At 41.8% G+C, this 11,545-nt stretch overlaps 1 long non-coding RNA gene across 1 annotated transcript; it reads left to right on the forward strand.

Moving 5' to 3' along the window:
• The first annotated feature begins 7,251 nt into the window (after positions 1-7,251).
• On the forward strand, positions 7,252-10,281 carry LOC130169965 (uncharacterized). The gene is made up of 2 exons (XR_008827923.1): positions 7,252-7,811; positions 9,775-10,281. It is a non-coding gene; the product is annotated as an uncharacterized LOC130169965 (long non-coding RNA).
• The last annotated feature ends 1,264 nt before the right edge of the window (positions 10,282-11,545 follow it).

An 11,545-nucleotide genomic window follows, 5' to 3' on the forward strand; every position in this document is an offset into this window, starting at 1 on the left:
TCACAGCCCCTGCTTATTGACAAACTATCGCAGGTATCGGCTACGTCCCATAATAAATATGTATGCTGCAGATTGGTATTTTTTTTTAGGCACAAATAATCGGTTTCCAGTGTATTGTTGAGCTACCAGCCCAAGGGAAAGGTCTGGCATCATCATCAACTAATCTGAAAAGCATTTTAATAACAAATCTATGGTCTGGTTTGATGAAACCTGCATTAACTTTGACAACACAGACATAAATGACTTTAGAATAACCATTAATTGTGCTGTAGCCTAACGTTACATTTTGCATGTATGTACAGCAACCGAAGGAGTTGTTTTTGATATGATTGGAGGTATGGTACACTAAATATAAATGTCGCATATTGTAGAAAGTGACATTTCCATGTCTTTTTTGGTTGTTAAGCAGCTTTATAAATACTGTGAAAGTATCAAAAAACTCAATCCACGGAGAAATGTACACAGTCCATATTCAGAAACTGTGCTTTAAAATGAGCCTTAAGGACTTCTGTAATTTTTGTGATGTCACAGCTATACGGTCGCGCCCTCAACCTCCAGCATGTTGTTTATGAACAAAACAACACAAGGTGGAGAAAGCCAATTTATCATTGCACTTAAACCCTGCCCAGCACCACATGTCAAACAAAGTTAGTGAATGTAGTAAAGAGTTTAACAAGTAAAGAGTCGAGTACTTCCCTCTGGAGAGGGTGGAGAACAAAACTGAACTAAAAGCAAAGTCAGATAGACAGGTTCCAAATGAATGCTAACGTAGGTCTGTATCTTAAAATAAAGACACTCTTTGCTAACACGTTCGCTATATTAATTTTATCGCCAAAAAATCTGTTCCTTCAGGTTTAAGTAGTGCAGAAAAGTTGAAACATATACATACTGTATATTCTGTATCTGCTGGTGCCAGCACTTCCCTGAAGCATGACCCTTATTGTGTAAAATATTTAAGGTTGTAAGTCATTTTACATCCAGGCAATCCAAGACGCCACAACATCAGATGGAAATTTTCCTTTTGCATGATCTTATAGACATTTCTTTGGAATTCAGCCATGTGATATCTTTGGGAACCTTTAGATCTTGACTAGGACTTAAACTAAAAGTTCTGTGAGCTTTCAAAAATGTGGCATCACATGTGTTTGCAATGAGGAGATCTTAAAGGAAGCTTCTATTGCTGTAGATTCACCCAAACCTATTCTATTTCGAGACAGCGTTGTTTTCTAATGAGAACATTTTACAATGAATGTGTAATACCCACAAATTGGACAAGGTGCAATGGTTGTGTTATCAAAAGCAGACTATTATACTGGTCTCTTGGACCTCTGCAAGACTGTTAATGACGGAGGGAGAGCATAAGGTGAACTAGGAGTCAAAGGAGCAGAGTGTAAGAATAAAAGAATGAGCAGGAGAAGGAGGGAAATAGAGCATGGAATAGAGTAAGGGTGAGGAGGTAGGAGCAGCAGAGCGGGTCCCTGGTGGGCACTTCCTGGCTAAATCTCTCCTCTGCTCTCTGGCTGCCTCTCCTCTCTTCTGGTGCTAATTAATTGGGCTGGGGAATCAACGCTCTCATCTTAAATCTGCTCCCTAATTGAGCAGTCCTTTCTGCCAGCGTCAGACAGCTCAGCATGCGTCTTCCGCATGATTTGGAGCTAAACGCACTGTCACTTTATTACCCACCACATAACTTGTAAAGCACTATTACACCAATCAGATAGTTACTACAATTAGCATGTTGCCATTTCCAAGGCTCTTCATTACAAGCCCACCCCATCTCCACTAAAGGTGAGAATGAAACCATGTGCAGCAGACAATGCTGGCAGTGTTACAATGTTGGGTTCGTTTCTTTGGAGTCTCTATTAAACTGAGTGTATTTTGGACGCACTTAGACTAACATTGAAAAACAAAGTTTAAATGGATGTCAGGAGTTAAGTATTTTTATTAATATACACTTGCCAGCTGACCTTAAATGGTTTGTTCTCGGGGCCTTTTCTTCAAAGAAATAGTTTGACATTTTGCTTATTTGCTTTCTTGCCAAGAGTTATTTGAGAAGATTGATACAACTCTCACATCTGTCTGATAAATATGAAATTACAGAAATTACAACGAGGTTGTCGGCGACCAGCGCAGACTCACGGCTGTCTCGAGCCAAAAAGTAGTTCAACATGTAAAACTACAACAACTGTCGTTTTAACACTTTTCATATGAATTAAACTAATTCTATATGGCATGTTAATTAGTGAGCTGTAGAGGTGCTGGCAAGTAGATTCTGCTACCTTAGCTTAGCTTGGCCCAGTCTTTGGGCTAAGCTAAGAGAGATGCGAGAGTGGTGTTAACGTTCAAAATGTCAAGCTATTCCTTCAAATGAAAACAAAATATCATGGAATAATAATCTGAGATTGAACAAAAATTAATTGTCAGGATATACCAAACCTTTTTTTTTTTTCTATTCTCAGTTTATTTAAATGTCTGTATTTCTGCATTTACTTGGACACAGATAAGGCTTTTTCTCTTACTAGAAGTCCATTCATTGCTTAAACCATTTAACTGTGTCACTGTGTCACAGTAAACACAGACTGGGGACTGTGAAACAGGATGAAATATCTCACCAGAGAGAGAATGGAGACCTTTTCTAGATTTCTTGTAAACACATATGATGATATTTAAGGTTAAGAAGCATCATCTTCAGTCATTTGGCCACAAACTCATGTTGTGTGGCCAAATTACTTTTTAATGACTTTTAATAATGCTGTTTTGCGGTTAGCCGTTCATGTCCCACCACGATACTCATTCACGTCACATTAGCACTATTACATTATACTGATGTTTGCATGTGCATTTATGGCAAACTGCCATACATGATCATTTCACGGTTGTACTGAACTCCTCTGTAGCGGAGGAACATCAGCAAAAAAAATGACACGAAATATAAGAATTACCTGTAAAATATAGCGACTGCACCGCCCAGTAATAAATTACGTCTTTGGTGTCCGGTGGTCCGTGGTGTTGAGATATTTAAGTCTTCTCACTCTTTGCTATCGTAAATCACAACATACTGTATGCCTGTTTTTATAGGATTAACTGTGGAAAAATAGATAAGGGGAAAAAGTTATAAGGTGTTTGAAGGGACAGGTCATGGTCATGTCAGTTCATACGTCTACCTTTCACTGAGAAATGCTTTTCACATGAGTAGCTTTCAGGAGGAGATCAAGCATAAAAGAAGTGGTGGGCATTTATGCCTAAAAATCAAATCTGGTTCTACTTATGAGAAGTTCCCACCCACTTCTTCTCTTGTTTCCACGGTGGTGAAAATGGTCACTTGCACATACACACATTAGAAATGGGGTTTAATAGTTTCGTGTGAGCGTGTGTGTGTGTGCATGTGCATGTGCATGTGCGTGCCCTGTGAAGGTGCAGCCCCGCAGTGCTTTGATTCTCTGTCTTGGAATGAGGGAGTGATGTCATTGTTCCTCTGGGGTTTCAAAGTTACTGGGATGAGGTCACAGGGGGTCAACGCAACCTTGGATTCATCGCGCTTCTCAGCCCCCTCCTCTCCACCGCCACCTCCACTTAAACACTACCTTTCTTCTCCATACGTTTCTCATACACAGGTCTCCCCTCACCCATCTAAGTCTCACCTGGATTGGATTCAGAAGTTGTAGTGTTTAAACCAAGACTTTAACCTGATCCCTCCTCGTTGTTGAGTACTGGAGGGCTGATTCAAGACAGAATCAATATACAGCTCTGTTGATGTCCCTTTGCATGACTTTTATTAAGAATGCACTCATATGTTAAAGCAATCAAACTTGCAAAGTTTCCATAAAACCCAAACCAGGGGCTAAAGTTTTGCTTTGCTTTGACTTTCTCACTTGAGTTCCATGTTTTTCATTGCTGATCATAACAGGTGTATGTACGTCCACCTCCTGTGTTGAGCTGTTCAGGGAGGAGGTCCAGAGCAAAGCAATATTATGTTTCATTCTGATGGTTTCCCAATATGCAGAAAAACCGTCAGCGAAGGAGTTGAAATTCTCCATAAATGGCATTAATGCAAACATATGGTATATTTATGAATGTATGCATAGAAAAGTGTAGCTCATCTGGTATGTACATTTAGTTTATGGACTTACTGCATGCAGGGTAATGCAGACTTCTTCTATGACTGTGATCCAGCAATGAAATCTTCTCTACTCACAGCATAAACACACAAACACAACAGAAACACTGTAACAAACACACGAGCGCACACAGTCATAAACACGGATTGAAACGTGATCCGATCAATACCTGTTTTTCAACAGGTTCATACAAATATAAACATGTATCTATGCAGGCGTGTGCGTTGGTAGACCCTTGTTTTGTGTTCATGCTTGCATGTGTGTGTTTTGTTCTTTCATCAAAACGGGGGCGTGGGTAAACATGACGTTTGGGACAAGGGGAACAGCGGGTGAGTAACAGTGAGCTCATAGTGGTCATTATCCTTTGCTCCATCCTTGGACCTCCTACATTCCCCAGAAGCACCTGGTCCCCCCCCCCCACACACACACACTTTCTCTCCCATTGCCCCAGCGCAGGTCCTTGCAGTAGGGCAGGGCGGCCTCAGGGTTCGAGGGTCCCAGCTGTGTAAATGTTTTCAGTTGCTGTGTGACTGGAGCTGGGTCCTTCTTTTTGATCAGAAGCCAAGACAAGCCCGGCGTCGGTTGTTCTTGGCAGCTGCTGGGAACGAAAGAATGTCAGCATGACTTTAAAAATATGACGGTTTGTAATTTGGACCACAGAGTGAAAACTGAGCCGCTGGTACAGTTTGTGATCATCTAATTATGCCACCCCCTCCCTACCCTTCCCTGATTCCCCCCTCACAAAATCCTAACCCCCTCCTTTTATTCTTATCCAGGAATGAAGCTGTAAAGCTGCTTTGTCCCCTGTGAATTATTTTCGGGGTAGGCGTAATGGCTTTGTGCCCTGCTGCATTACTTGTCCCATGTTTCTCCTCATCCCTCCTTCATGGTTGCACAGTTCTGTGTCTACTTGACATGCTAACCTGAGGTGCTCATGTTTAGTTGCAGCATTTAGACACAAACCCACTATGAAGGAATTAGGGAGTTGAATAATGTCGTCGTCGTCGTCGTCGTAATGGTACTGCAGGTCAACACCTGTTGGTGGGGCACGCCACACAATACAGCCTTGGTAGTTTGCATGTTCAGTAACTAGACAGTGATAAATAATTTGGGTTTGTTAGAATAATGAGATGAAAATCTCGTTTCAGAATACCCTTTTGTAGTGAGCCAATGAAGCCCTATAGAAGAGATAGCTACTGTCAAACAAAGAAGTGTCTACATAGATGCAGCTCAGAGCACATTACAGTGGAATCTGTGTTCATATGCACATGCACGCATTTGTCTGGCCTTCTGTAAATGTGCCAGGTTGTCTGTGCCAGTATCAGAGGGGGGCATTTCTCCCACACAAGTTGATATGAAGTACTCCGCAAATCCCTAAGCTCAAAGCTCAAGCATAGATGTGTCAAATATTTAACAAATGAATGAGTTTTTAATCTGGGGCTCAGGGGAATGGAGCGTCATGATAAGGTTCTTTTTTTTTTTTTTTGTTTTCCCTTCATTAGCATAATTTCTCTGGAGTACATGTGCAGATTTCGTCGGCTTTGTTTGGGATCCCCACTGAGATCTGAAATAGAGGCACAGAATCACAAGAAAAACCTCTGAGATGTTACAGAAGCCTAAGTGTACCAGTAAAGGCGAGCGTTGCCAGCAACACAGCTCCTATTGTGTCTCTGGCTGTTCATCCATTTGCCCCTAATTGGGTTAATTGAAAACTTAAATGCAAGATTTGTTTTTTTTTTTTTCCTATTCCCTAATTAAACTGTTGTTTTTCCCCCTTATCCAATAACACTGTGCACGGACGCGGTGCCAATCAGCTAGGAACTGCAACTTAAGCCATTAAGGGCTGGATGGAGGATTACAAATGTTGGACCACCTCTAATCAGAGGGCCATTGAAAATCCACCTAAGCAGCGAAGAAATGATTCATTAGGCTTACACACACTTACAGACTTACTGCAGACATTTGAAATGATTTTGCCTCTAAAATAATAATAAAAAAAAAACATTAGCCTAATCACTAATGGTCTTGAAGATTAAACATTTCATTGTTTACAGCTCAATAAAATGTTCCCTGCTAATGTGAGGAATTACTTGTCAGATTTTTAAAAAGCTAAAAGCATAACTACTTCTGACAGAAAATAAAGTGGAGGAGCCAGATTTGGATGAACCACCCTACTGGACCTGCAGGGCCAAGATGACTTATAGTACGTGCTGTGTCTCCAGTATTTCTTTTTTTTTTTTTTTTTGTAAATCACAAGCTCCAACAACAACCATTACAACTTCAGTCCATGCTACAGACTCTGTGCTCACAACAATTCTATTTAAAACTCTTATGTCAAATGCCTCAAATGGCTCTGAGGTTAAAAGAAGGAGAAAGACAGTGGGAGAGCGGGAGGGAGAGAGGCTAAGAGGGTGGCAGAGTGAGTGCCCACAGATACAGTAAACAAATTAAGTCAGACTTTATTTTGAGGGGCCGGCTGCACTAAGCATGAGCTGGCGTCTGGTCTCAGTGTCAGCTAGAGGACCTTTATGCAAGCATGCAGTCCATCTCACGCCTTAATGAGGCAATGGAAAAGCATACAGGCCAGCACATCAACAGAAAAACAGCACCCAGAAAATACCAACTTAATAAGGCAATACAAGCAAATGAATGATTTTTAGAATCATGTTTTAAACAAGTAGTCCTCCCTGAGCATGCAGAGATGGAGGGAGTGAGAGAAAATCTGCATGTGTAAGTGTGTAAGCGTGTGTGTGTGCGTGTGTGTGTGTGTGTGTGTGTGTGTGTGTGTGTGTGTGTGTGTGTGTGTGTGTGTGTGTGTGTGTAAACGAATTCTTCTATAAACCTGGCAGAGCGGAGGCTGCCACAGACATCAGCTCTGCATTTGCATATTCATGGCTCAATTTGCACTTGGCTATGCAAATGTATGCAAACATCGTTTCAGAACATTTCAAAAATAGAAACCAGCATTCCAAACGACGTTGTGCCTCTTAATATGCAGCCACACAAGAAAAAAAAAAAATTTAGTGGGGAAAATCGAACAGGCCAAGTAACGGTTGAATATCTGATTTAAAGCTGAGAGCTGTGCTGCAATCTTCTGCAAACAGGTTAAAGCAGGATAAGCCCAGTGCTAGTGTTGCTGCGGTGTCATGTAGATATGAAGTGATTAGATGTCATTTTTTTTTTGTTTCAAATGCCCTTCTACCACTCCTGTGGGTATTGTATTTTAAAGACTCATAATGTGTAAATATGTTAAGATGTTCTTTTTGTATAACCCATGTTTCCCCCAGGCTCATTTTGTGTGGTAATTAGACTTGGATGGGTTTTTATAAAAATGATGGTAAAATTATTGTTTCCAGGCTCCACCACTAAGACTACAGTAAGTACATAAAAAAATGCATAATTTGATTCACATTACTCTCTTTATGAAATGAACACTGAATGTTTCATTATGAATCAGTTTTTTATTATGTGTCTCCTAATCTTGGCAGACATGCGAGTTGAACCCTTCCAACACCAAAGCAACTGGCCATGTCTTCCTCTCTACCTCGGCTCATCTACAACACGGCATTGTCTCCACTGTGGCTCCCCTTCAGAATGGGGAAAGTTTTTTAGACAGAAGATGAATGGAAGGGGAAGAGTTCAGCAAAATCTACTTTAGCTTAAATCCTATTCATCTGCTGGGCACAAGGCAGGGTAAGCTGTTCCCCTGGCACAGGGTCTGTCTGAGGGGCCGTGTGGGGCCCTCCGGAGCTTTATCTCTCCTCCCTGTGCTCCTCAGGATAAACGGCTCCACATGGAGCCCTAATCCCCCTCTTCACCCAGTCCCTTTTTCCTTTCCTTTCCTTTCCTTTCTCCTCTTTTTTCCTCTTCCTTTTCTCTCCTTCCTTCTCTGTGTCCCCCCCTGCCCCACAAATGGCAATTGCTGGCCTGTAGAGACCATGCTCTTTCCTATATGTGAAACAAACAGTTCACCCAGGAGAGGCTTGTTAAACCCTCACCACAGTTTGAGCCCGTTTCTGCTGTTTTGCAAAATGTGTTAATTTTATGACACTAAAGCCAGCAGTAAAAGCAAAGCCCCGGCTAATTAGCCAGTGGTGTGAGGTGAGTGGCAAAGAGTGGGCATGCCACCGCTTGAGGTGCCTTAATCATTGTTTATGAGTTAGCTCAGCGGGGTTTTTTGGCTGTTGCTCTCTTCTCTCCACCTTCCTGTATAGGCCCGATTTAGCTCTATACCCGCAATTCTATCGTTACTCACTTAGCGGTGTGCTATTCTTTCCAGATGATACAGTAGGTTGGCACAGTCCAGCTAGTCATGATTAGTTTTTCTAGAGAAAGATTTGTGCAAAAATGTATCTCCTCTGCACCACGAACTGATCTTTTTTTTGTTTGTATTCCACTACAAGGGCAGCAAATGCAGCAGAAAATACCCTTTAACTAACCGGTACATAATCACAAAGCATTGTATTTCTTTTTTTTTTTCTTCATGAGGTTTATTTAAGGAGTGTCCCTTAATGGTGCTGCTTCTCATAAGTGGCTACAAGCCTCATTTGGCTTTGTTGGGCTGGTACAATGGGGGAGAGGGGGTTACCATTGAGAGGTAAGTGCATTACCATTCATGGAGAGAGAGAAAAGGAGGTTGTGGAGCAGAAAGTGGCTGCTGCCTCTTTAAGATGGGTTTAAGTGATCAAAATTTCATGCAAGGCTGCAATTGGTGGTATAGTGTTGCTCTTTAAGAGAGTTGCCTAATGATTGCCATGTGTGGACAGTGGGTTTTGGAAGGGGATTTTGTGGAGGCAGGGGCTGGGGGGGCTGAGACTAGGCCAGACTGTGAAGTAGACTGGTGAGGTCTGGGGGCTGGGGAGCTTGGAAAGCTGAGTGGAGAGGAGAGAGAAGTCTCACGGAGGGGCTCAGAAAAGGCCAGCCATATGAGATTACAGCATACCTAAGAAATGCGCTCGTCGGGAAAGTTTGTGTATTTTGGGAAGTGCTCCAAATTTTCCACAGACAGCTTTTTATTTTTTCGGTTATCTCACTCTCCCCCGCCTCTCCCTCTCTTCGTAGTTTGGACTAATTGTGTGGCGTAGCGCCCGCTGAGTCAATATGAGAAAGTCTGCTCCCTTTCCTTTTTTTTTTCTCTCCCCTCACCTCTCTTTCCAAACATCCAATGATAGTATGTGTATTTTTGAATGCAAAGGATAACATGTCTGTATATTTTTCAAGCGTATGGGTTCAGGGTGCTTTTGTAGGTTTAATTTAAAAAGGATGAAATTTTGTAGAGGAGAGCCCCAGTGTCTCTGGCTTGTGGCTGACGGAAACGCCGAGCAGTAGCGAGATAGGCTCTTAGGGGACACGCTCCACTGGTGTCCCGGGAAAATAAACACAGGACATTAAGATGTTTGATTAAACTTGAGGAAAGGTTCATCTGATATTATTAGAGTAATCGTAGTATTTATTTCTCTTTGACGCTCATTATTTTTGCCGCCTTTCTGCTCCACACATGCACCAGAAAAAAAGTAGGTCATAAACACGGCTCATTCCTTTTTTACAAACTCTCTGCAACTGATTAAAGGCAACTGCAATTAAATTCAGTTTTCCTCTTTACGATCATTTGACAAACTGAAACCCACCTGAGCTGACACATATTTGGCTTCCGCAGGTTGGACAGCAGCTCCTCTAGCAGCTCCACCATAGCAGCGAATACAGGCCCTGCCTCCACCTGCTGTTCAGCTCTCGCTCTGTGCAGTCACAGATCAGCAGCCGCTGTGGTCTCTGTGTTGAACTCCAAAGGCCTGCCAACACTGACCCGCTTCCACAGAGGTGGTCAGAGGGCTCGCTGCAACCGCTCTGACTCCGGCGCTAACTGCCTATAGCTCGACAGCACCTCGACACCCTGTCTTCCAGGCTATTCAGTTACGTTGGTGTAGTCACTAGTAGTGTTATTATGGTCTTTACTGAGAGGGAAGTGCCACAGTGTGAGGAGAAATCAAAGACGCCTGGTGCAGTCAGTGTCAGAGAACAGCGCAAACTGACAGTTTAGCTATTTCACTGCGATTCGGAAGCTGCTGTGTTGTTTATCTGCTAATTAAACTGCTCCACTCTCTAAAGACAGTAATAAAGAGCTGAAGCATAAACAGAAGATGTCAGCTTATTACCAAAAACTAAATTATACAAGTTGTGATTTTTGTGTGTGTGTGTGTGTGTGTGTGAATCGTGTGAGTTGTTGTGTTTTGATGGTTTGCAGCTTATGCTACTGTTGCCACCCTGACAAAAAAAGAGAGAAAAAATGTTGTTTCTTGTTACAACGTGAAAAGTTTCTCTTTTATCAAAATCCTGTTTTATGAAATACTATCCCAAACTTTTCCTGTTGTATCAAAATCTAACTTTATCTTGTTACGTCATGAGATGTTCTTTTTACACAAAACCAGCGTTACTCATTAAAACACATTTTTCTTGTTATTACATAACAATCTTGTATGTTGTTGTTATAGCAAAAAAATATGTTATTATTAAACGAGAAAAAGATTCATCATTGCTTTAAGAGACAGTGTAGCCTGTGATAAATATATTACACACATATATTGTGTATCTGGACATGTGACGGTTGTCTGAGGAAGTTTCCTGATGTAATGAGAACGATGTTTTGTGGGAAAATTGAATAATTTGGTATCTAGTAATGATGAGATAGTGTAATAACATGTAATATGTTGTTATAATGTAAAGAAAAGTGTATTCCTTATAACAAGAAATTGAGCAAACGTTTCCTGTTACGGTGGTAGCAATGTGCTATCGTAGAAGCAGGATTAATACATGTTATCGTATGTAATTCTGGTTCCTTTTCATGGCATGGTAACAGGATAGTGAATTGCAGATGTATACATTGGTAGAATTAGTGTTGACTGAACCTGTCGTCAGAGTTCACAGATAAAAAGAAATTTGATATAATGTAATTTAATCACTGATGGGAGGCAAAATCCTAATACATGGATAACAAGTGATATAGACACACGGCGCAGTCACAGGAAAAGGGATTTATCTGAGCCTGGCTCTGTCGCTGGCTGCCCTGCTCTCTGTCCCCTCTCTCACATAGATACTTATCAGCTTTTAAAGGCGGCGATTCACCCCTATCACCCATCAACAGCACCTTGCGACACACGCTGCCTCACCACTACAAATCCCATTACTTTTATCCTTAGCTAATACTGGGGTGCTGTTGCCTCCTGTCAGGGCCCACAGCACAAACAATTTGCTTTCTTCCTCCTTCCATTTCACAGAACTGCTCACGGTCAGAGAGAGGGGGTGAGGCTGGTTAGGGTGAGCTGCAGGCCCTGCTAGAATTGTCACACAAACTTTGAATTGGTTGCCAGAGTTATAGTAGCTCGGGGGGCAAAGAATTTGCTTTCACTGGATGTGCCAGTGTTATAGTACCA

Source organism: Seriola aureovittata, chromosome 5 (assembly GCF_021018895.1).
Source record: "Seriola aureovittata isolate HTS-2021-v1 ecotype China chromosome 5, ASM2101889v1, whole genome shotgun sequence".
Classification (NCBI taxonomy): domain Eukaryota; kingdom Metazoa; phylum Chordata; class Actinopteri; order Carangiformes; family Carangidae; genus Seriola; species Seriola aureovittata.